The sequence below is a fragment of the Tetrao urogallus genome (genome assembly GCF_951394365.1).
Source record: "Tetrao urogallus genome assembly, chromosome: 1".
Classification (NCBI taxonomy): domain Eukaryota; kingdom Metazoa; phylum Chordata; class Aves; order Galliformes; family Phasianidae; genus Tetrao; species Tetrao urogallus.
In genome coordinates, this window is record NC_136813.1 from 57,977,046 (window position 1) to 57,997,785 (window position 20,740).

Below are 20,740 nucleotides of genomic sequence, written 5' to 3' on the forward strand. Positions count from 1 at the left end.
TATGGATTTTGTAACAGCTTTTTGTAGCCCTAGGTATATTTTTAAGTGTTTTATTGAAGAGATCACTGAATTTTGTGTTACAGAATTATTATTTTAAAAGTACTGTGTCTACAAAATGTGAAGGTCAGATATATTGCATTTTTTAACGGAGAGTAAATGGTGTAAATTTTGTCTTTCCTGCACTGAGTACACTTAACCAAGAATATTCTGCAATAAGCACAATGGATGAGATTGTTGTATTGAGGTTTTCTTTCTTGAATGGAAATGAATTTCTGTTGAGAACCTGGAGCGGTTCTCCACTTGGTTTTTCAGAAGCGACTAGACTCCTTGTGCTCTCTGTTTTCTATTTGACTGGTGGCAAACAAGGTTTGTTTACTCTTTGCTGATGTGAAGTCTTCTATTTTTGTGAGGGTACAGTGGAACCTGATGAAGCCCAGGGGAGGGGAAGGGTTAGCAGTAGGAGAAATTAAGGTATTATTTTGTAGAGTTTTGCACCTGGGGAGGAATAACCACATGCATCAGTACAGTTTGGGGGCTGACCTGCTGGAGAGGAGCTCTGCACAGAGAAACTTTGATGTCCTGGTGGGCAACAGGTTGGCGTGAGTCAGAAGTGTGCCCTGGTGGCCAAGAAGGCCAATGGGATCTTGGGATGCATTACAAAGAGCATGGCCAGCAGGTCAAGAGAGGTGTGATCCTACCACTCTACTCTATGCTGATAAGGTCACACTTAGACTTCTGTTTTCAGTTCTGGGCTTCCTAGGTCAAAAAATGACAGGCGTGTCCTAGAAGGAGTCTAGCAGAGGGCCACGAAGATGATTAAGGCCCACATGCAGTTTGTTGCAGTGTGCATTGACTTGACTGCAGAAATTCCAAAACGTGTATCAAAACCAAAACTGTCCTGACAAATAAACCGCTAGGAGGACAGTGGTAATTTTATGTGATCTGTTATGGCCATTTTGAAGCATAATGCCACAATGGGGTTGGATTTATGAGGCATGAGTAAGACTTAAGGTTGATGGCCTACTTTGCAGGATTTTGTGTAAACTTGCCAATTTGAAATGATCTGTAACTGGGATCACCTGGTAACCAGATTCTTCATCTATTTCATTGCTAGTTACAAGTGATCCTCCAGTACTAAAGTAACTTGTTCAAAAGCACCCCAAATGGATGTTTTGGAAATGTGATGGAATGAGCACTTTCTCTTATTTTCATCTCGGATCAAAAAGAAATTTCTCTTCTCTCTGTCCTGTTTGCTCTTTCAGGATTTTGGGGATGATTATTTCTGCAAAAGTTGTTTTCCTTTCCTTCTTTTGTAATAAATTGTTTTGCAGCCTTTATCTGTGTCCATCAGTGTTGCAGAGCATTTTATATTTGTGTTGGAACCAGTTCTCTTGCAACTTTTGACCTGAAAGATTTTCTGCTTCCTGAGTGTCTTGTTAAACTGGAAAAAATGATTGTATACTTCATGGGTCGCAAAAAGGGTTTCCGATCATTCAAAAAGTTTTATTTTATCCTTTGGCTACAAATATAGTTATGATCATGGTACAATGCTTCATTTGTTGTAATTGCTTTCTGGAGTCATGTTGTTATTTGTGTGTGTGTACATGTATACTTCAGAATACAGATTATATCTGTTTTTCCTCAATTATATTTCTGTGCTGCTTTCATCACATGCTCCTATTGTCACTAGTTCCTGTTGAGTTTTCCTTTCTGCTACCACTGAACTTCATGTTTACTTCTTCTTTTTGGTTTCTATTTGCTTTTTGAGTCCCATTGCTGATATAATGATGGGTCTCATCCTCTTGATTTTCTTTAACTTTGGTCCTAGCTTGTGTCTAATGCAAGTGGTGACCTGTTTCCACCTTTAGTGACAGTTTCCCATTTTTATCAGGCTGCAGTCTCTTGTGTACTCCATTTTGAATACTGTGGTTGACAAAGTTGGTGTGGAGTCAGTTGCCCTCCTTTCCTCATCCCCATGCAGTTGGAATTGCCATGTTGGATTACAGACATTTCTGTGCAGGCGCTGCAGCTGTTTATGAAGTTAAAGAGGTCAAATCTATCTTCTTTTCTGGCTTTTGCAGCTGTGAACAGACAATAACATCACCAAACTCCACAAGCTAACTCCTGCTTGGTTTGACCTGAAAATAAGTACAGCTTTTGTCTCTTTGAAATGGAAACCATGGTAAATTCTTCAGTACAGTAAAGGAGAGAGGTCTGTGATTTGTGGGAGCTTGTTTAGAATGGACACAAATAGAAAAACATAAACTGACTAAAATTCAAGAAAACCAAAGATATTCCATTTTGAAACCAGAAATTAAAACTGATGTGCAAGAGCATTCATTGGCCAAGCTTTTGTTGTATTCTTGGGGGAAGCTCTTAATTCTTCAGTCCCAAAACTGTGCTTGTGTTCTTTGATGGTGTATTGTACTTCTTTAAAAATTGCAGTAGTCTTCTTGCTTTTGTTTTACCTTCTGGATACCTACTGTAAGGCATGTGATCTTCAGAGCTTTGATGTTTATTACCTTCTTACAGTGGAAAGTATACTTTCAAGATGTAATGTATCAGTAGTTTTCTTTAGGATTCTTCCTGGATATATCCTCCAAAAATAAATATTGCAGGATTCATCCTGCTAATTAAACTGCATCCTGAACCCTTTGAAGTGCTCCAACAACTACTGGTGTTACAAGCATATGCTCATTTTTGTGAAACAATTGTCCTCATGGATGGTGGGGTCTGTTGCTTTTCTCAGACCATGAGTTTTGATTGCTTGTACTTGCTTAAATTTAGGTTTGCATGTGATTCAGAGACTTTTTCTGATGAATTAGCATTCAAGCTGAGAACAGCTAAAGCTGTCACAAAATTGGTTGGTTTTGTTGGGTAGAGATGGGTTAACAACAAAAAATTGTATAATGGCTTTATACAAATGTGTATGTATAATGTATAAACTAACTTTTAATGCTTTGGAAGCTTTTGGTTCAAAGTAGGGGGAATTGACAATTTTTAATGCTTGATGACTTTGCAAAAAAAGCTTCATTCTTTTTATTTATTTTTTGGAAAAAAAAGCATCAAGGTTTAAAAGGAGAAAATGAATAGTGTTTTTTAAATAATCCGGTATGCTAAACTAGATGCTTGCTGGTGATGCATCAAATTGTTTAATGTCTTCAAAGCTCCACCCAATTACAAAGCCTGTGGTTACAGGTGTGAGCTAGGTATATTTTGTGCATGTTTGCATTAAGCTGAAGATAATTCTATAGGGATAGCTCGTCATGCTGAATAATGCAGTGCCAGCTCATTTTATTGATGTCCCGTCTGCTATGTACCACACCCCAGGAAGAAGTAGGTTTAGTAGCTGTACTTCAAAATTAATCTTAACCTTGAATATACTTTATCACAAGCACTGCTGCCTTTGCGCTGCATGCTTGCATCTGCTTATTAGGGCATGCACTCTGTTATGTTAAAGCCACGGTCATAGCTTCCCTCTCTGTCTTTCACCAAACTGGCACAGACTTCTACCTTCCATTTACTTTGCTACAACCTTTGAAAGCTTCTCTAATCTTTTGGGTTTTTTTCCTTCTTGTCGATGGGCTACATCTTAGTCACAGACCATGCTGGAGGCATCAGGGTGACCTTGACTTAAGCATGAGAGGCGCTGAAATCTTTTTAATGCATTTCTAAATATACACATACGTATTGACACAGATTTTTCTCATGAAAGCTGTTTCTGTGTGTTTGAACAGATCTTAGCTATGCCCACTAAGTCTTACTGCTAACATGCATGCCCACACATTCCATTTTTACTATCCAGTTGTATTTCAGACTCAACAACAAAGGCTAGAAGAAGGTTTTGAGATTCAGCTCATTTGTTCTTCTTTGTTGCTGTTGTTTTCTTGAAATGTGCAGCAAGGAGACAAGGTACTGTAAGCATGAAAGGTTTCCCAGCAGATACTATTCTGTGCCTTGTGTATAAATATAGCCAAATATAAAATGTACTTTTTTCTTGCTGGAGCCCTCTTTTTTTCCCCAAGAGAATGTTTTATACTCTGTTTCATGGAATGTGTAATGTCTCTAACCCTGTGGAATTTAGAAGTTTTTTTGCGCAGAGTAGACCTACTAGGAAAAATCGTCTTCACCTGAAATAACTGTGTAGCCAGATGGCTGTGGCCACTTTCCTTGGAGATGCTGTGCAAGACTTCTTTTCCCTCCCAGTAACTAGGGAACAAACTCAGTCTGTTATACATGGGCTGTGCTATTTGTGCTGTTTCTTCACAAGAAGATAACGGCCTTGAGTTGTGCCGGGGAGGTTCAGGCAGGCTATTAGGAAAAATTTCTTCTTGGAAAGACTGGTGAGGCACTGGAACAACTGCCCAGGGAGATGGGGGGATCACTGTCCCTGGAGGCTTTCAAGAAACGTGTAGATGTGGCACTGAGGGACATGGCACGGTTGTGATGGGTTGGTGATTGGATTTAAATGATCTTAGAGGTCTTTTCCAATCTTTATGATTCCATGATTCACATGTATCCTTCAAACTAAGGACACTCTAATTAAAATTCCTGAAGGTGAGAGGTGAAGATGTGAACTGTTGCTTAATATTGAAAGATAGTAGGATTGAAACAATGCTGTATTTGAGTTCTCTCACCCACAGTCTTTGTTACTTCCTGAGTTGTCAGGATGTAACTGAGTTTAGGAGATTTGAAGGCTAGGAGGAAGCTAAGTGAGAGCAATGAGAGCAAACAGTCAACTCACTGAGTAGTTATTTTTCCTATTCTAATTTATGTTGATGGTTTTTTTTTTTTTCTTCAGGGAGTAGCCAGCTTGCCACAACCTCATTACTGTGTCTTACTGAATGGATGTGGGTAATACCTTTCTGACAAGGATATAGCTCCTCTTTCATTTGTTTTTAATCATTGAACAGAGACCAGAAAGTTTCCTTTCTGACTCTTTTCATGTTTGGAAAGCAATGACTGCTTTGTCATTGTGTCAGGCTTCTGATAGTAGGAGTTATATTTTCAGAGAGTCATGTTGCAGGTGAGACCAAACCCTTGCTGCTATTACCAGTAATGTCTAGTCAATCCCAAGCAACGTGCCTGGCTCTCACTGGCAAATGTTTGAGACCAGCTTTGTGATGTTAAATAACAAATGAGTGTCAGTATGCATACTTGCGTATGGTATATATTATATAGTAGGATCTAAGATTTTTTTTTTCCTAAACTTATGTTACAATTCAAGAGCTAGAAATAAAGTTCTGTGACTTGTGATGTCTATCTGTGAACTAGACACCTCCACCAAGCTGGTTAGGTGACAGTGACTTGGAGACTAGACGTAGATCCTGTTTCTGACATTGCAACAAATGCTGTTACCTGATCCAAGACAGGTCACTTGCTCTGTCTCAACTTTCACGGATGTGATGGAACCAAAAGAGTATTTACATGACTTGTGGGAATGGTGAGAAGATTCATTCATTAATTTTTTTTTTTCTCTCATCAAAACAAAATATTCTAGTAATCATTTTGTAAATTAGAGAACAGTTAAAAACATTTCTCAGGAAAGTTATTTCTTTTAAACCTCCCTTTGATTTAAAATGTTCAGTGTTACTTAGGGAACTCCTGTAGTTTGATGTCTAACAGAAAGCGATGAATCAGAAAATGCAATAGCAGAATTTAAAATAATATGCCTAAATAGTATTATTCAGGCTGTATTTTAATGTGAAGCATTGATTAAACCTATTTCTCAATAGATTTATCATAATAGGGCAGATCACCTTGTGATTATTAACAGTATGAGTGGTGAGAACAGATGTGAGACACTCCATCAAATAACCCCTACTGTGTCCTGTGGGTGGCTTGTGATTTGTTGGGTTTTGCATTTGTGGTACTGTTTGAGAGCTGGACATGCTGAAGCTAAAACTGAGCTTTTCCCATATGTGATCTTGTGAACAGATGCAGCCATCAATCCGAGCTTTTTTATCCTCACTGTCCTCTTTCCTTGACCCCTCTTGTCAGGAAAGGGCTCTTATAACATCTTCAAGTGAAGGAAATCAGTCTGTTTGTTTTCACGTGGTTGTTGCTGTCACTCATTCATGGTCTGACTCTTTGTAGTAGTGAGTCTGGGTTGCTGGTAGTTAACCCCAAGTGCATTCATTGTCAGGTAGTCCATCACCAGATGATTACTTCAAAGGATCAAGTGAAGCAAGGCTGAGCATTAGTATCTGAAAGATCGTACAGAATATTTTGATTATTGTTTATTATTTATTGCCTTAATTTCCCATTTTCTTTTGGATAAGATTTGTGTTTCAACTTTAAAAGTCACATTACTTGAATGTTTCCTTTTGACAGTTCCTGCTGCTTTTGGTAGAATTCTTCATAGGGAACAGGTGCTTAATGAGTTTATGACCAAGCAAAACACCCTAGTTCAGTTCTGTCAAAGACTGGGATAAGAACTTCCTCAGCAGTGTGACATGCTTGGTCTGTTTCTGAGGGACTTCTGCCTGTGAGCTCATTACAAAATTTCCTTGTGTGGAGAAGAAGTTAACTGGTGGTTAGAAAAAAAAATGAAGATGGATTTACTGGACAGGTTTAAAACTAGTGCTCGTAAAATGAGATTTTTGACATGCCACACTTAGACTTTTTTTTTTCCTCTTCATGGTGTTTGATCAGTACTCTTGTTCCCATTTAAGTCAGCGGGTGGAATCTAATGTGTGCCAGTGCTTGATGCAGGAAGACAAAACGTGGTAAGTAACTAGCAAGTGGCTAACCAGCAGAGGACCTGATGTTGCTGAAAGGCACAGTTGCTGCACATGTAATTTGAAGAAAGGTGTTGTGTCCCGAGTGCCTTGGCTTCGGCTGAAAGATACAGTTCTGCACTCCTCCTGCATGCTGAAGACGAGCTCACAGATAAATAGGTCACTGTCTGCTGAACTATTTTGCACTTAATCGATTAGGAGCAACATGACCTTAAGTTTGATCTCCTTGCTCTACAAAGATACTGCTGAATTGTGGCTGTTTCTAAAGAAATGCACAGGTGTGTTGAGTGTTTTCAATTTTTTTAGTTGCTAGATTGCAATTCAGGCAGGATTTCAGACAGATAACATCCTACTGAGGAAAATGTGATGGTGTGATGTAGTACAAAGGCAGAAGTTGTACTCTTTTGTTTGCTGTGCATCTTATATTTAAGTATGTTTTATTGTTATGAGCTTGTGTGTGTTCTGTGCTTGTGGAAATTTGCTTTGTGTCCTTTTCTTTGTGGATGCGTTTCTCAGTACATCACGTGGATCCACAGAATCTGTTCCTGCGTTTCACAGAGAAAGCACTTGGTTCAGGATTCGGTCACGCAGCGATTATGGCCATCAGAAGCACTGCTAAGACTTAAGAATGTGCTGTTGTAGCCACCCTGCTGTCCCTGAATGCAGGCTTTAATTTTCAGTTTGTTGCATTTCACGTAAATACCAAATATGTAACTTGCCCCAGTCCCTGTTTGAAGTGTGGGGGGAGGCACGGTTTCTTTCACAGGATGTCATTTGTCATCCCCTGGTTGTTGTATAGGAGGGTTAATCTCAAATACGTTATTTCTTAAATTCCTCAGTCAAAGCTTTCTATAGGAATCTTGTTTCTGTTAAGATATAAATGAAACAGTGGAGATATTATTTGCTGTTAATAGTGCAGCTACAGTCCATTGCAAAACTGAAAGCGTGTTTTGTGAAATAGGGACAAGCAAAAATTGCTTCCTTATTCTGGTGCTTGAATTCACATTTCCAGTTCTGTTTTCTGGTTTTGGTATGCATGACTACTGCAGAGGAATAGCAGAGAGAGCACATGGGACTAATGGACTGGTGGCTAACCTGCAGTTGCTGCTTTTAAGATGTCAAATTTAAATGAAAAAGGTATGTAAAGCGTGGATCTTCTATTTCATTTTGCTAATTAAATTATCAGTGAGTCTGCAAGTGCTCTGCTTCTCAGCAGCGCTTCATGTTACAATGGATAATACCTGAAGGCACACTGCTTAAGGGAATTGAATGAAGGATATCAGAAGGATGAAGCTATAGCCAGATTGAAAGTGTGGAGTGATGAAAACATTGAACACTGAACGTTGTGTGCATTTCTGTATGTGCTGAGAGGGAAGGGGTAGTTCTAGGAAAATGTGTGTTATTCTATGAAAGAGGGCATTTCTGCTTTGTGTCAGATCATGGTGATACACGTGTTGTTGTGCTAGGACAATCTGTATAAATTGCCAGATTAAAAATAGAGTGCTTTAATCTCTACGTGATTATTGAGAAATAAGTTAGAAGGGCTGGTTTTAGCAATTGCCAAGACTTAATTTTCATTTTGTCTGCCACCACTTCTTGAGCATGTTCATGGTGACCCTGTTAGAATATTTCATTCTCAGAGCTTCGGAAGGGACAGAGATGGTGTTCCTTTCTCCAGTACTCTGATATTCTGCTCCATCCCTGTGCTCTTGCAAGGTGTATGATTCACCTTGTCTCCAGTCAGCAAAAAGGAAAGCACAAAAGCAGGAAAGAGGTCTCAGATCCTTCTGTTCCCAACCCTTGGAAATTTTTGTAGTTTCTCAGGAAAAAAAAAAATCTTTTGGGGGGAATTACTATATCAGTATATCTCAGGAAGTGAGGATAAGGAGATAAGGATGTACGAAATGAAAGGAGAAAATGGGTGCGAGATATTTCTGTAGGACTCAATTCTCTATTCTGCTTAAAGACTTTGCAGATAGCTGTGAGCAAATCTGGTTTTCAATATGTGAATGGGGATGGAAGCACTTCCCAGCTTGTAGGCACACTGCAGAAGTAAGAGTAAGGCACGTCCCTCTCCTGGAGGGACTGGATCCCAAAAAAAGTCCCACTGGGAGATTCTCCTGATAATCTTTTAAGTAGGGAAAATGCGGAAAGAAGTCTGGAGATCCAGCAGAGGTCTTCCGTGAGTGCATGTAATTGAGAGGAGAGTGAAAAAGCCAAGCTTTAAGGACACATCTTTTTGCAGTGAAGTTGAGGCAGATATGTGCATGAGAGTGTTGCACGTCTGGAAATGAGTGGTACAGGGGTGAATTGTCAGCACTTGTAGCTCGATATTGAGAATACAGTCACAGAATGGACAGGGAGAAGACTTATCATCGGCCATGGGTGGGAATATCTATCGCTAGATCATACAATAGATAACATACTAAAAAGCAGTCATATACTGGAGCTTATGGTGGATAATATACTATAGTGGGAAAGGATCTCTGCATCCGGCAAAGCTGTTGTTGACGTGAGACCTTGACAACCCATAGATGGTTGTGAATAGCTCTGAGGAAACAAATTATGGACTGAGTCTTCTCAGAAAGCAGTGCTACTTCATTATGACTCTGGAATGTTTTTTCTTCTCTTGTTCTTTAAAGATGTTGTTCTTTGGTTTTGCTATTTTAGTTTTGTATTCCAGAAGATTGACGTATTGTACAGCAGTAGATAGATTTTTTTATTATTATTTTTTAGCCTAGGATACGATAGATATGTCAACATAACTAAATTTTACCCTATCCTAAATTCATTTTTAAAGTCAATGTACTGAAGTTGGGACACAGTTTAGTTTGCATGAGTTCACTTGCAAGGCCATGGTATCTTTTCTGCAGGTTTTTTCACTTTCTGGATTTGTAAGGTGGGCTTGGGGACTTCCAGATTGGGAGTTCCTCCAAAATTACAGAGAAATGGGGGTTGGGAGTTCCTCCAAAATTACAGAGAAATGGAAACCACCTCATCCAACTTCTTGCTCAAAGTGAAATTAACATTGAAGTTGAAGTGAGTTTGTCGGAAACTTGTCTATCTGAATTTTGTAAGTCTCAAAGAGTAGAGGGTTCCCAGCCTCACTTGACAGTCTGCTTCAGTGCTTGACGACCCCTGTGGTGAGTTTTTTCCCTTGTGTTCCATTGAAGATTTCCTTGCTGCAGCTTGGGACTATTCCCTCTCATCCTTTTGCTGTGCAAAGCTTCAACAAAGACATTCTCTCCTTTCTAATAAGCATTAGTCAGATTTAAAAATTTGTTCCAAACTTCTGTAGAGTATCGTTGCACTGTCATTGAGAATATTAAACAGGTATTTACTAGGATGTCTGTCTGGCCAAGTTTTTAAAAGTAAATACTGGTTTTAATGCTGCTGATACGGCTGGTTATTTTTTGTTGTTGTTTTTCTTTTGTTTTTCTGTTTGTTTTAACTTGCATTCAGTCTCAAAGGAGCACCTTACTGCATTTATGGATAAATGATCCCTTAAAGGAGGATGCCCAACAGCAAGGATGTTCAAGATCTTTCTCCTTTGCCTCTACTGCACATGATGAATGGGGGATCTGCCTCTCATCATTACCGCGTTATCTTGAAATAAAAAGACCCTCGTGTGGTATTGATTATTGTTGTTTTCCCTCAAATGTTTCTGTAGTTCCTGTTTCTCAGGCACTTGTTTAAGTATCAAATATTTAGGATTCCTTTCATTTCCAGGACATTTTGCTTCTGAATGCAGCCTTATGCATTTCTGTTCTGCACAGGAGAATCAAAGCCTTTGAAAATGCAAGAGCAGTAGCTCATAGCATTATTTTTTTTTTTTTTAACAACCATGGTTTTTATAAAACTGAATTCCACAGTTTGTAAAATTGTACATCAGAGTATATCAGAGTATATGATGTATCTGTTCCCTTCACAGTTAACATAATAAGTGGGTGTTGTATTCAAGCACTAAGCAAGGATTTTATGTTTTACTTGAGACTCTTCTTGACAAACATACAGCAATTTATTTTTTAACATGCATCCAGTACTTGGTGTACAGAAAACAAGGAAATTTTTTTGCTACAAGAAGCTTAAGCTATTTCCATGTATCCTTTACAAGGGCAAGCTTCTAAGAGAGAGCCATCAATCTGTGGACTTAAAGTATAGCAAAACAGCCTCTCAAAATAGAGTTGACATCCTTTTAGATTGTTTCATTTATAGAAACATAATCTAATGTTTGTTTAGGGTTGTGTTCTCTCTGAGGCAGATGAGAGAAACTGAAATAAATCCAAGAAATTATATATTCATTGATTTGTTTTGCACAGTCAGTTTCCATCAGAAATAACCCAGTGCTTACAGAGCCAGGGCTTTATTTAGCGGAACTTGATTAGTCATTATAGCATTGTGCCAAATTCCCAGATTAGATAATGAATGGATGCTTAATTTGAGACCTGAAGTAGGTGAAAATGCATCTCTAAAGCAAAGGAAGAATGCTTCCTGCCAAACTTTCAGCATGGTGCCTTCAAAATGCTGGATGTGAGAGGCGGAGCTGGCTGTGAGACCCTGAACCATGTCCCCCCTCTGTATTGCCAGAACCAGTTAAAATTGATAGTGCTTGAGAAGAGATGCATTGTTTTTCATCTTTATAAGGATATTAGGCAGTAAGCTTCAGAGAGTCCTGCACTGCTCCACTACCAGTTCTGTCATTGCTGTTAGATATGGAACAGCCACTTTAGCCATCAGCTGGTCAGCCATATCTTCAGAAAGCCATCTCTAGACAGTCTTGGGTATTAGGAAGCTCACAGACAGCTGGAGGCTAGCACTTCTTAGCTGAACAGCTTCCTCAGAATCAAATAAACCACTTCATGAGTGCTTGGCTCCTGCTTTGTGCACGCTCTGGCATCCATGAAGTTCTCAACATCCCCTTTCAAGCCATTAGTTTATACACTGTGACTCTATGGAGCTTGTGTCCAAATACCATTAAATATGTTGTTTGTTAGAAGTGATTCAATTCATCCTCACTTTTGTTGTTACTCCTATGGTTATTATTGCAGTGATGTGCTGCGGAGATGAACTTAAAGTCCTATTCAGTACTTCAAGCAAAAATGCTGTGTAGGGCTATACCACAGCAGTGCTGGCTGGTAATATTCTTTGAACATGTGCAGAATATGTTCTTACAACTATCTTCTACCACTCTACTGTTTTCTAAATGGGGTTTCCATTTGCTAATCAAGGCTGAAAGCATGCTTTCTTTAACATCTTATCTTTCTTCCAGAATTCTGTTCAAAACCAGTTTCTGTTAAGTAGAGTTTCCAGGTATTTGTGCAGCTGGTCCTGCAAGTGTTCATTTCTCAGTTAAAGCTTTGGAGTATGCTTTGAGATGCATACTTTTCTGTAGAGAGAGTTGGAAGTTAAGGATTGCACTCAAGAAGTGTCCTTGGCTTGGTTGCCTGAAAAGTTATCTATTTTAGGGTATGTGCTTAAAGTGATAATAGACCTGTAGTTCTTAAGCTGCACTGAACGTGTCTTGTGATTTGCAAGTTCTTCTATTTACAGTTGGTCTTCATGGTTGCTATATTGATTAGACTGTTTTTCCCCCCCTTTGGAAGGCTTTAGTATTTAAAAAGCCAGCTGCATGTAATAAGATTTAATGCTCTGAGGGAATTATTATGGGAGTTTTGCTAAGTCTAACACTTCTTTAAGTTATATGGAGGCTTTATGATAAAGTACTGAGTAAGACGCATCTGGGTCAATCACCTTCTTAACACTTGAGTATTTGCTAGGAAAGTGTTCTCTGCTGCTCTGTCTGTATGTAATATTTCTCTGCTTGAAATATCCTTTGCTTTTTGCAAAATCTGGAACTTGGAGATGATTTTAAACACCTCTAATACTTCATAAGTATATTTATGCTATACACTCAGTACAATTCAGAAGTCTTTAATATCCCAATGCTGCAGTTTTGGCAATATCATTAAATGTATTTTGAGGGCATGGTTCTTAGCAGTCTGAAACCATTCTGCAAGAACAGAGAAGTGCTTACTGGCAGGCAGAAGGTAAGTTCAGGCTTTCTTCAGGACATCTTGAAAAGGGAGTGAGACTGCTGTGTTAGCAATACCATGTCATGCGCACTATGTGAATTTTTGCTTCTGCATTGTGGGTCCATGTGATGTCTTTGCTGTCCCTTCTCTCTGCAAGTCCTCTTTGCTGCTGACAAAAAGTTATGATACAAAGTGGCTGTGTGGCGTGATTCAGAGTTCCTCATCTCAGTTTAGGAAGGGAATAATTATCATGACTTGAAATAGCACAAAGGGCATCTCTTTTTCACAAAAATAAACTAGATGTGCTTAAGTACCATATAGAGAAAAAGGACATTGAAATGAATCAGTCACTGTAACTCTTTCAGATTTCTTACAAGAACTGAAACTTTTCCCCCTAACTCCTTCTGTAATTTAGTTTAGATTTTCCTCAAGTATAGGGAACATTAGATCTTACTGATTCTTATGTTGACTTCTTAATTACTTCACAGCTTTCTTCTAGTTACAGATTACCTAGTGTTTAATCACTCTTGTAAAATGACTACAAAGTTCATGTGTTAAGTCCATAGATATGACTGATTAAGATTGAGGAGGTGTTGGTTTTTGCCTTCTCAGTATCTTGTATTTCTGTTACACACAGAAAAGAGAATAATATTTTTTTCTGAAGATTGTGCTTTGAGGTGATGTTATATAGGCAAACTAGAGCTAAGAGTTCTGTTGTCTTCTGCAAAAGAGTGGTAGAAAAAAAAGAAAAAGGAAAAAAAAAAAAAAAAAAAAAAAAAAAAAAAAAAAAGACAAGGACATCCTTCATAGTGTGTAAGTTCTCAAATCCGGGAGTTCTAGAGACATGTTTGACAGTGCTAACCAAGATTTTGGTTTCTTTCAAAGTATGCTTTTGAGCAGCTATTTCACTATCTGAGCAAAGAAAAAGTGGACTACTGTATTTCTTGTCTTTTCATGCCAGCTCAGCAGCACTGTATTTGCTGTACACTTCAACAGTTTTTAAAAGAAGGATCAGTGATGAATCTCCATACAAGAGATCAGACCATCATCCTCACATTTCTGCAGATAGTGAGGTGCCAAAGCTCCAACCCTGTGATGTGAAAGAAGAAACAGATGGACAAGTTTGGGTTTTTTTCTGAAAATACAATAACAGGAAATAAGAATTACTTGAATGAAGCAGTATTTTGGTAGTCATACGTAATACAAAGACTTCAGTTCTTCTGTTTTTGCACACATAGGGGGAAGTTACTGACCCCTATATTTCATTAGAGAAAGTATGTTCTTCTCTAGATGTGATTAAAAGAAATTCCCCAGTTTCATTTTAATTGAGTTATTTAAGTATTACCAGATTATGGGTTATGGAAAGTGCTGCAGAAATATCATGGGCTCTGCTAAATATCTAAGCAGTCAGGAATTCACAGGCAAAATGCTTGAGTGAGAATCGAGCTTGAAAGTGATGTTCCCTCTATTATAAGACTTCAAATTTTTTCTGACAGTACCAGTTCTGAGTCTTAGCTCAGTTAGACCATTACTCAACACTGAAAATGTATGGGAATACATAGTAGACTGTTGTAGCAGTGGACTATATAGTCATACTGTTGTGGCTTGTACTGTAGTAACAGGCTGTAGAGTCCTCTATGTCATTGACTCTCATGGTAAGGCCTTTTAAATAATGCTCTATTAGCTTAAAGGGAATCAGGAGCCATACAGAAAACAAGCTGATGTTAACAATGCCACAGAAGTAGAAATTACGTAAAGCGTGTTTTAGTTAAAGGTGTCAAGACTTGAAGATTGTTTTTTGTGATTCGGGGTTCTTGAAAAGAAATTATCCTTTCTGACTAGGAAGGAAAACAGGTAATGTGATTGTTCTGTAGACTTTTCTCGTAAAAATCTTATATGCTTGTCTCATTTGAAATATTTATTGGACACTAATATCCTACAAAGCTATTTGGAGTGTTAGGTTGCTTTATTTCAATTTTTCCTAGTAGTTGAGATGCTGACGCAGGTGATGAATTAGCATTTCCTGCTTGCTGGTTCTCCATAAATTTTCACCAGGAAGTTGAGAGAATGTGGTTTTATCCAGATAATTGGAAAGGAAGTTATTGTCCTTAGAAGAGAGGGTTGTGATTTGCATGCTGATTCATGGGAATTAGTCTCCTGCATTTTCTGACCTTTTAGTTTGATGGCAGCTTAGTCAAATAAAAGAGAAATGAGTTCTTCCATCGGATATCTTGGGCTGGTGAGACGCTGACACTTGATTATGTATATTTCTGTAAGATAACTGTAGCCAGGTTGGACTGATACAAATAGTGCAAGATCAGGGCAACTTGGTCAGTAGCTGTTAGGGTTCAACATACCTAACCATGGAGTTTGCAGGGATCTCTATAGAATCATAGAATAGCTCAGGGTGGAAAAGACCTTAAAGATCATCGAGTCCAACCACAACCTAACCATTCTACCCCAACAATCCTCCGCTAAAGCATGCCCCTGAGCACCACATCCAAGTGGTTTTTAAACACATCCAGGGATGGTGACTCAACCACCTCCCTGGGGAGCCAATTCCAGTGCTTAACAGCCCTTTCTGTAAAGAAGTGTTTCCTGATATCCAACCTAAACCTCCCCTGGTGCAACTTGAGGCCATTTCCCCTCACCCTGTCACCAGTGAGAAGAGACTAGCCCTGCTTTCACTGTAAGCAACTTTCAGGTATTGGAAGAGAGCAATAAGGTCTCCCCTCAGCCTCCTTATTCCATTTTAAATTTGGAGAGTTGTCATTGTTTTGATCACTTTCTTAGTTTCACATGTTGGTGTGCGGATAGAGGGCTGTCATCGCTAGCTCTGCTTCTCTGGCCCTTCCTGCTGTGGGGGCTACACAAGAGATGACTGTTAGTGCTGGTGGGTTGGAGGGGGAAGATGGGTGGACAAAGAGAGAACAATGAGGAAATGAAGAGTTTGCCTTTGGGCTGAGAGAGATGAAGGGACTGTTCTAAAAGTCATTATCTTGCAATTACACTTACCAGATGGGAGGATTGCTTTAGTAAAAAGATTCTTCAAATGAAGACCTTTGTCATAAAAGGCATTCTACTCTTTGGGTGGGTAGACTTTACAGAGAAATCAAAAACAAGACTGATTGAGACCAATCATATTTCTTCAATTTAAGGCAGGCATTTAATAGAGAAGCTCTTGTCGCATTTTCAGGACAATCCTGCTGGCTCAGCAAGATGAGGCAGGAAAATGACTTCTACGTTGCTTTATGATGTGTTACTGGATGCTGTGCTGAAAGGCATAATTGGGTCCATGTGTGTACAAAAGCACAAAGAGGGTGGCTTTCAAGCTGATGTGAAGTGATAGCCATAGGATTTTGTACAGAGCTACTCGTAAGGGTGGTATAATTCCCACTGGCTTGGTGGGAATCAAATAATCTTCAGCATAATGTCGATACAGTTTGTTTTAAACTCATCTCTGGTATTGTGTTGTATGAAAAAGGTTTTGCTTCATGTCAGACTAACTCTGAATGAGATGAGCTTTAGTTTGGCTGTAGAAGAAAGAGGAGCCTTCTTACTGATAAGAGAAAACCTTAACCTGAGTGACATTGACCATTTTCTCAAATCCATTTTTCTTCAGGGCTTCCTCGTGCCAGACAACTCAAAAATGAGTTACCTTTATGCTCTCATGATCAAACTATTAAACTGTAATCCTGTTTCACTTGAGATGTAGGCAATTGCTGCTGCTGTTCTGGTATCAGACATCTCTAAGCTACCTTCCTCCCTCATAGATAGAGACAGCACTATTAAATCAAGATTTCAAATGGAGTTAGAAGTTAGTTTTAAAATATATTTCTCAAGAGACACAGTCTTTTCTATGTAAAAATATATGTATTTAACTGATACCTCTACATTAGTAAGATGATACTTTTGTCTTCTCTTAGATTCAATTGCAACACTAGCTCTTGTGGTTTTTTTCATCTTATTTTTTTTTAAAGAACCTCTAGGTGTCGGCTTAGGAAAAAAAAAAATCTTTGTGTTCCCAGCTGTTGGGCATTCAGTTTTAAAAATAAAATAGTGATTTCTAAAAAGTGGCAATAACTTTAAAAATCTTTATTTTACAGCAGCTACAATACCAGATGTGCTGTCAATCTTGAGGGCTTTATGTTAAGCAAGCTACTCAAGAAATATCTTTAAATGAACTCTTAAAAAGAGAGTGAGTGGAAAGACTGGATATTCTAGCATGCTGTACTGTATACCTTTCACATACAATAAACCAAACTCTTCGGTATCTGTTTGAAAACAGTGTTAGAGAGTCAATGTAAAATTAAAAATAGTCGTGGTCTGCATGAATATTATTTCATGTAAGTGTGCCCTTAAAAATTCCTTAGAAAACAGATTTCTTTAGTAACTATTTTAATATGCACTTAATTAGCTTCACTAAAGTGAAAATAGTCCCTGAAGAGCAGAGCAGGTGGCGGGTTCTCTGTTTAAAGGATATTATAGAAATTCAAAGGATTTAAATATATCACTTTCTCTAGATCTGTGAACCAAAGGAGCATGTGCCCTTGTAGATTGCTCAGCATGTGCAAGCTTCTATTGCCTTCTACTTCTAGTAAGGACACCACGTATCCATGTATTAATGGAGAAACTTCCTGCAAAGTCAGATTGAACTCCAACTTTTGAATAACTCTTTATTTTGGGGGAATTCTAATTGTCCCACATTACTTCCTTTATATATAATTTCAGGGCTTTTTCCCTGAAAGGACACAGAATGTTGGAGAGGGGAGAGCTGGCAGAGATTTCTGTCAAAATTCATGGGAAGAGCTCTTGGGAGGGCAACCTCCAGAGGAGACTAGGGGGGGAATTAATTGTTCTTATAAGCATGAGTAGTGACTTGACAACCATCCTCCTCACTTCTGAGGCTTCTGGAAAATGCTTTAACAGTTTTTCTTTCTTAAATAATTCAATTTAGCTCATAAGAAAACATAAAAACGACTATTAAATTCACTTTTCAATCCTTATTGGCAATTAATCTTAGTAAGATTGAACAATGGCAATGCAAACAAGAATGAACAACAGATATTATATGTAATATTAAACCCAAAATACAATACTCTTGAGTCAACTTACAGGGTAGTTTTCAAAGGCTGAGGAATATTTTATTAATCATTGTCAATGGCAAGTCTTTTCAGTAGTGATGATCTTACAGTGTAGGTGCCTGGGATAGGAAGTTAAAAAGTGAATCCTGCTAATGTCCTATAAGAAAAAGAAGCAAAACTTACCCCGAGCAGCAATAAGTCTAACTTCTGGCTAAGCAGAATGCTGAAGCATAGCACTGAAGCAATTAGTATTTCCTTGCCTGTACTGCATAAAGATTACGAAGTGATAAGATGCAGAACTTAATGTCCTATGAAGGCTTTGCAGTTCACATTGAACTCTGTAGATCTGTAGTGTATATAAACTTTATGTCATAGCTTGTCAAACTGTTTTAATGGCACTCACGAGGAGGATGTTTGGGGAACATCTGTGTAAACTGCAGTCCACACAGCTGCAAAGTGGACAGACGAGAAGACTTTGATTTCAATGAAACTTGGCTTGGGTGTTGTAGTATCAAAATAAATCCAGTCACGCTAGTGTATTTGGGGCACTTTGTCTTTTGCATTGCAGCTGTTGTATCATCTACTGCATTTGCATTTTTTGGCTTCCCTTCATCAGCTGTAGAAAGGCAAGTTTGTTGTTCTTCAGCTAAATATATGATAACTTTTATTCTTTAGTAGATATAACTTAACAGGTTTTTTTTTTTATTATTGTTTTCTTACCACCAATAAGAGTGGTGAACACGCAACTGCTACTTTTTACTTGTCACTGTAACTTCAAGGCTGTATCTTTTAGTTCTGTTCAATTGTGCTATTAGCATGCATAACTTTTTGGATTTAGAAGGTTAGTTTTTATCCATTAGATGGCATACGGAAAGAAGGATATTGTAATACTGTAGGTAAAATTTACACCAAACATAATAGAGAGGCAAAAGCAAATTCCCTGACTCATGACTTTTATACAAGCTTATTAGCTTTCTTAGTCTCATGGATGTTCTTGGTTTTTAAGTCTTAGTTTTTGATGGTTACTGTTCATTCAAGTGCATATGCTTGCTCTACATCCTTTGCCATGAGCTTTTGTGGTTTTCTTAGCCCATCACTGCTGCCGGGTTCAAGTGCATCAAGTGCATCAGGCTGCTGAACGCTGACAGCTTGGAAGTTTCCAGAGTTTCATTTTCTCACTTCGTTTTACACTATTTGTTATCTCAATTTTCTTGAATTATTGCAGGTTAGCCCTGATCTTAACACACAGTCCACTTCCTGAAGCCTGCTGTGAAAGCAAACAATCAAGCATCAGGTGAGGGGCAGTGCTGTGGCAGAGGGAATGCAGCAGGACAGGCTCCAGGAGGCTGTCAGTCTGTGTGCAGGCACTCTGGCTGTTACGTGTGACTTTAAAGTGAGACTTAAACTTTGGAAAGGAAAGTACTGTGCTTTCAGTGAAAGTGTTTGATCTCAAGGCTGTGCTAGTTGCAAAAGCTGTTGGTTCTGTCACAGAGAACAGGGGACAACCAAAACAGTGCTCATGTATTTGCATGGCACGAGTTGGGACAGTGATGTGACAGATCATGCAGGCATGCCAGGAAGTAGTGATCTTTATTGAACATTATGTCTATCAGACACATTTCCTTGACTTATGAACGTCTTGCGTACTTGAATGTTATGCGTCAGATATTTACCTATGTATTCAATAAGTGTGTGTGTATATATATGTATATATGTATAATGTGCTTATGTGATAATAGGAAAAATTACTTCTGCCTGTGACTAGAAGTGCATTACAGGGTGCTTGCATTTTTCTCCTTTTTCCTATCACCCACTGAAAAAGTTGACATTGATCCTATCATACAGTGTGTTCAGGTAAAAGTCCTGCTTGTAGGGACTGATCTGCAGAATCAGGGGCTGGCTTTGACTTATTAAGCACTGCTGTGGGTAAGCTCTTCATATTAAAAATCACTTACATTTAAAGAAAAGAAAAAAAAAAAATCTGTTGACCCTGGAGAGGGAAACAGAAATGAGTTGGCCATTTGAGATTAAACTTGTAAAAGGTCTGTTTCTACTTTTTCCTTTAAGACATTAAGATGATGATGTAACTGAAGGTCTTGGAGAAATGTAACTTGACAGCTAGACCTAACCACTTAGGGATCTGACAGTGTGGTATGCAGAGGTCTTCTGGTTCAAGCAGCAGTTCACCGGATGCAGAAAAATAGCTCTGATTGGTGTGACCTTGACAGTGATCACAGCTGTTCCACTGTTGGGCTGGCAGGAAGGGAACAGAGAAGTTCTGTTTCCCAGTATAAGTTAGTGCTTATTTGGAAGAAGTAACTGCACATTTCTGGGAGCTGTTCTCAAATAATCATATTTCTTAGAATTGTGCACACTGGAGAATCGCTCATAGAAATGACAGGGAAATCCCTGCTTTTTTGACATTTCAAAGGTCTCAGTAGGGATAAATCCTGTCCTCTAGAATCAAGCAGTACTTCTGCTTGATCAGCTTGTACTTCAGGTCTGGTAACATTTATCTCTATACTATGTCTGTATATTTTTACTTACATTTTCTATGCACTGAGTACATTTTCTGTGGTTGAGTGTTAGAAGTGAGTGTATCTTAATGACACTTAATGTACATTACAAACAAAAAAAACTTTTTTATGTAATGGTAGATTTAAAGAGATGTTCCAAACCGAGCAGTAAAAAATACTAGGTTATTCTTCCACTGCATTTCAGTGAGGCTAAAAAGGCAGAATAGTCAGGGTTTAGGCATTTCAAGAGTAAAACTGTTTCCTTGCCGGAACAAGGTCATAGTTTAGTCAATGAGGCAACGCTGTCATGCCTTGGAAATGAAGGTCTTTATTGCGGTCAGAAGGCTTAGGTTTCTGCTTGACCTTCT

At 38.6% G+C, this 20,740-nt stretch overlaps 1 protein-coding gene across 1 annotated transcript in view; it reads left to right on the forward strand.

Moving 5' to 3' along the window:
* The window catches only part of MCF2L (MCF.2 cell line derived transforming sequence like), a gene marked incomplete at both ends in the record, with an annotated part of 134,864 nt that overhangs the window by 56,137 nt on the left and 57,987 nt on the right, over positions 1-20,740 (forward strand). The gene's annotated exons all lie outside the window — the stretch shown is intronic.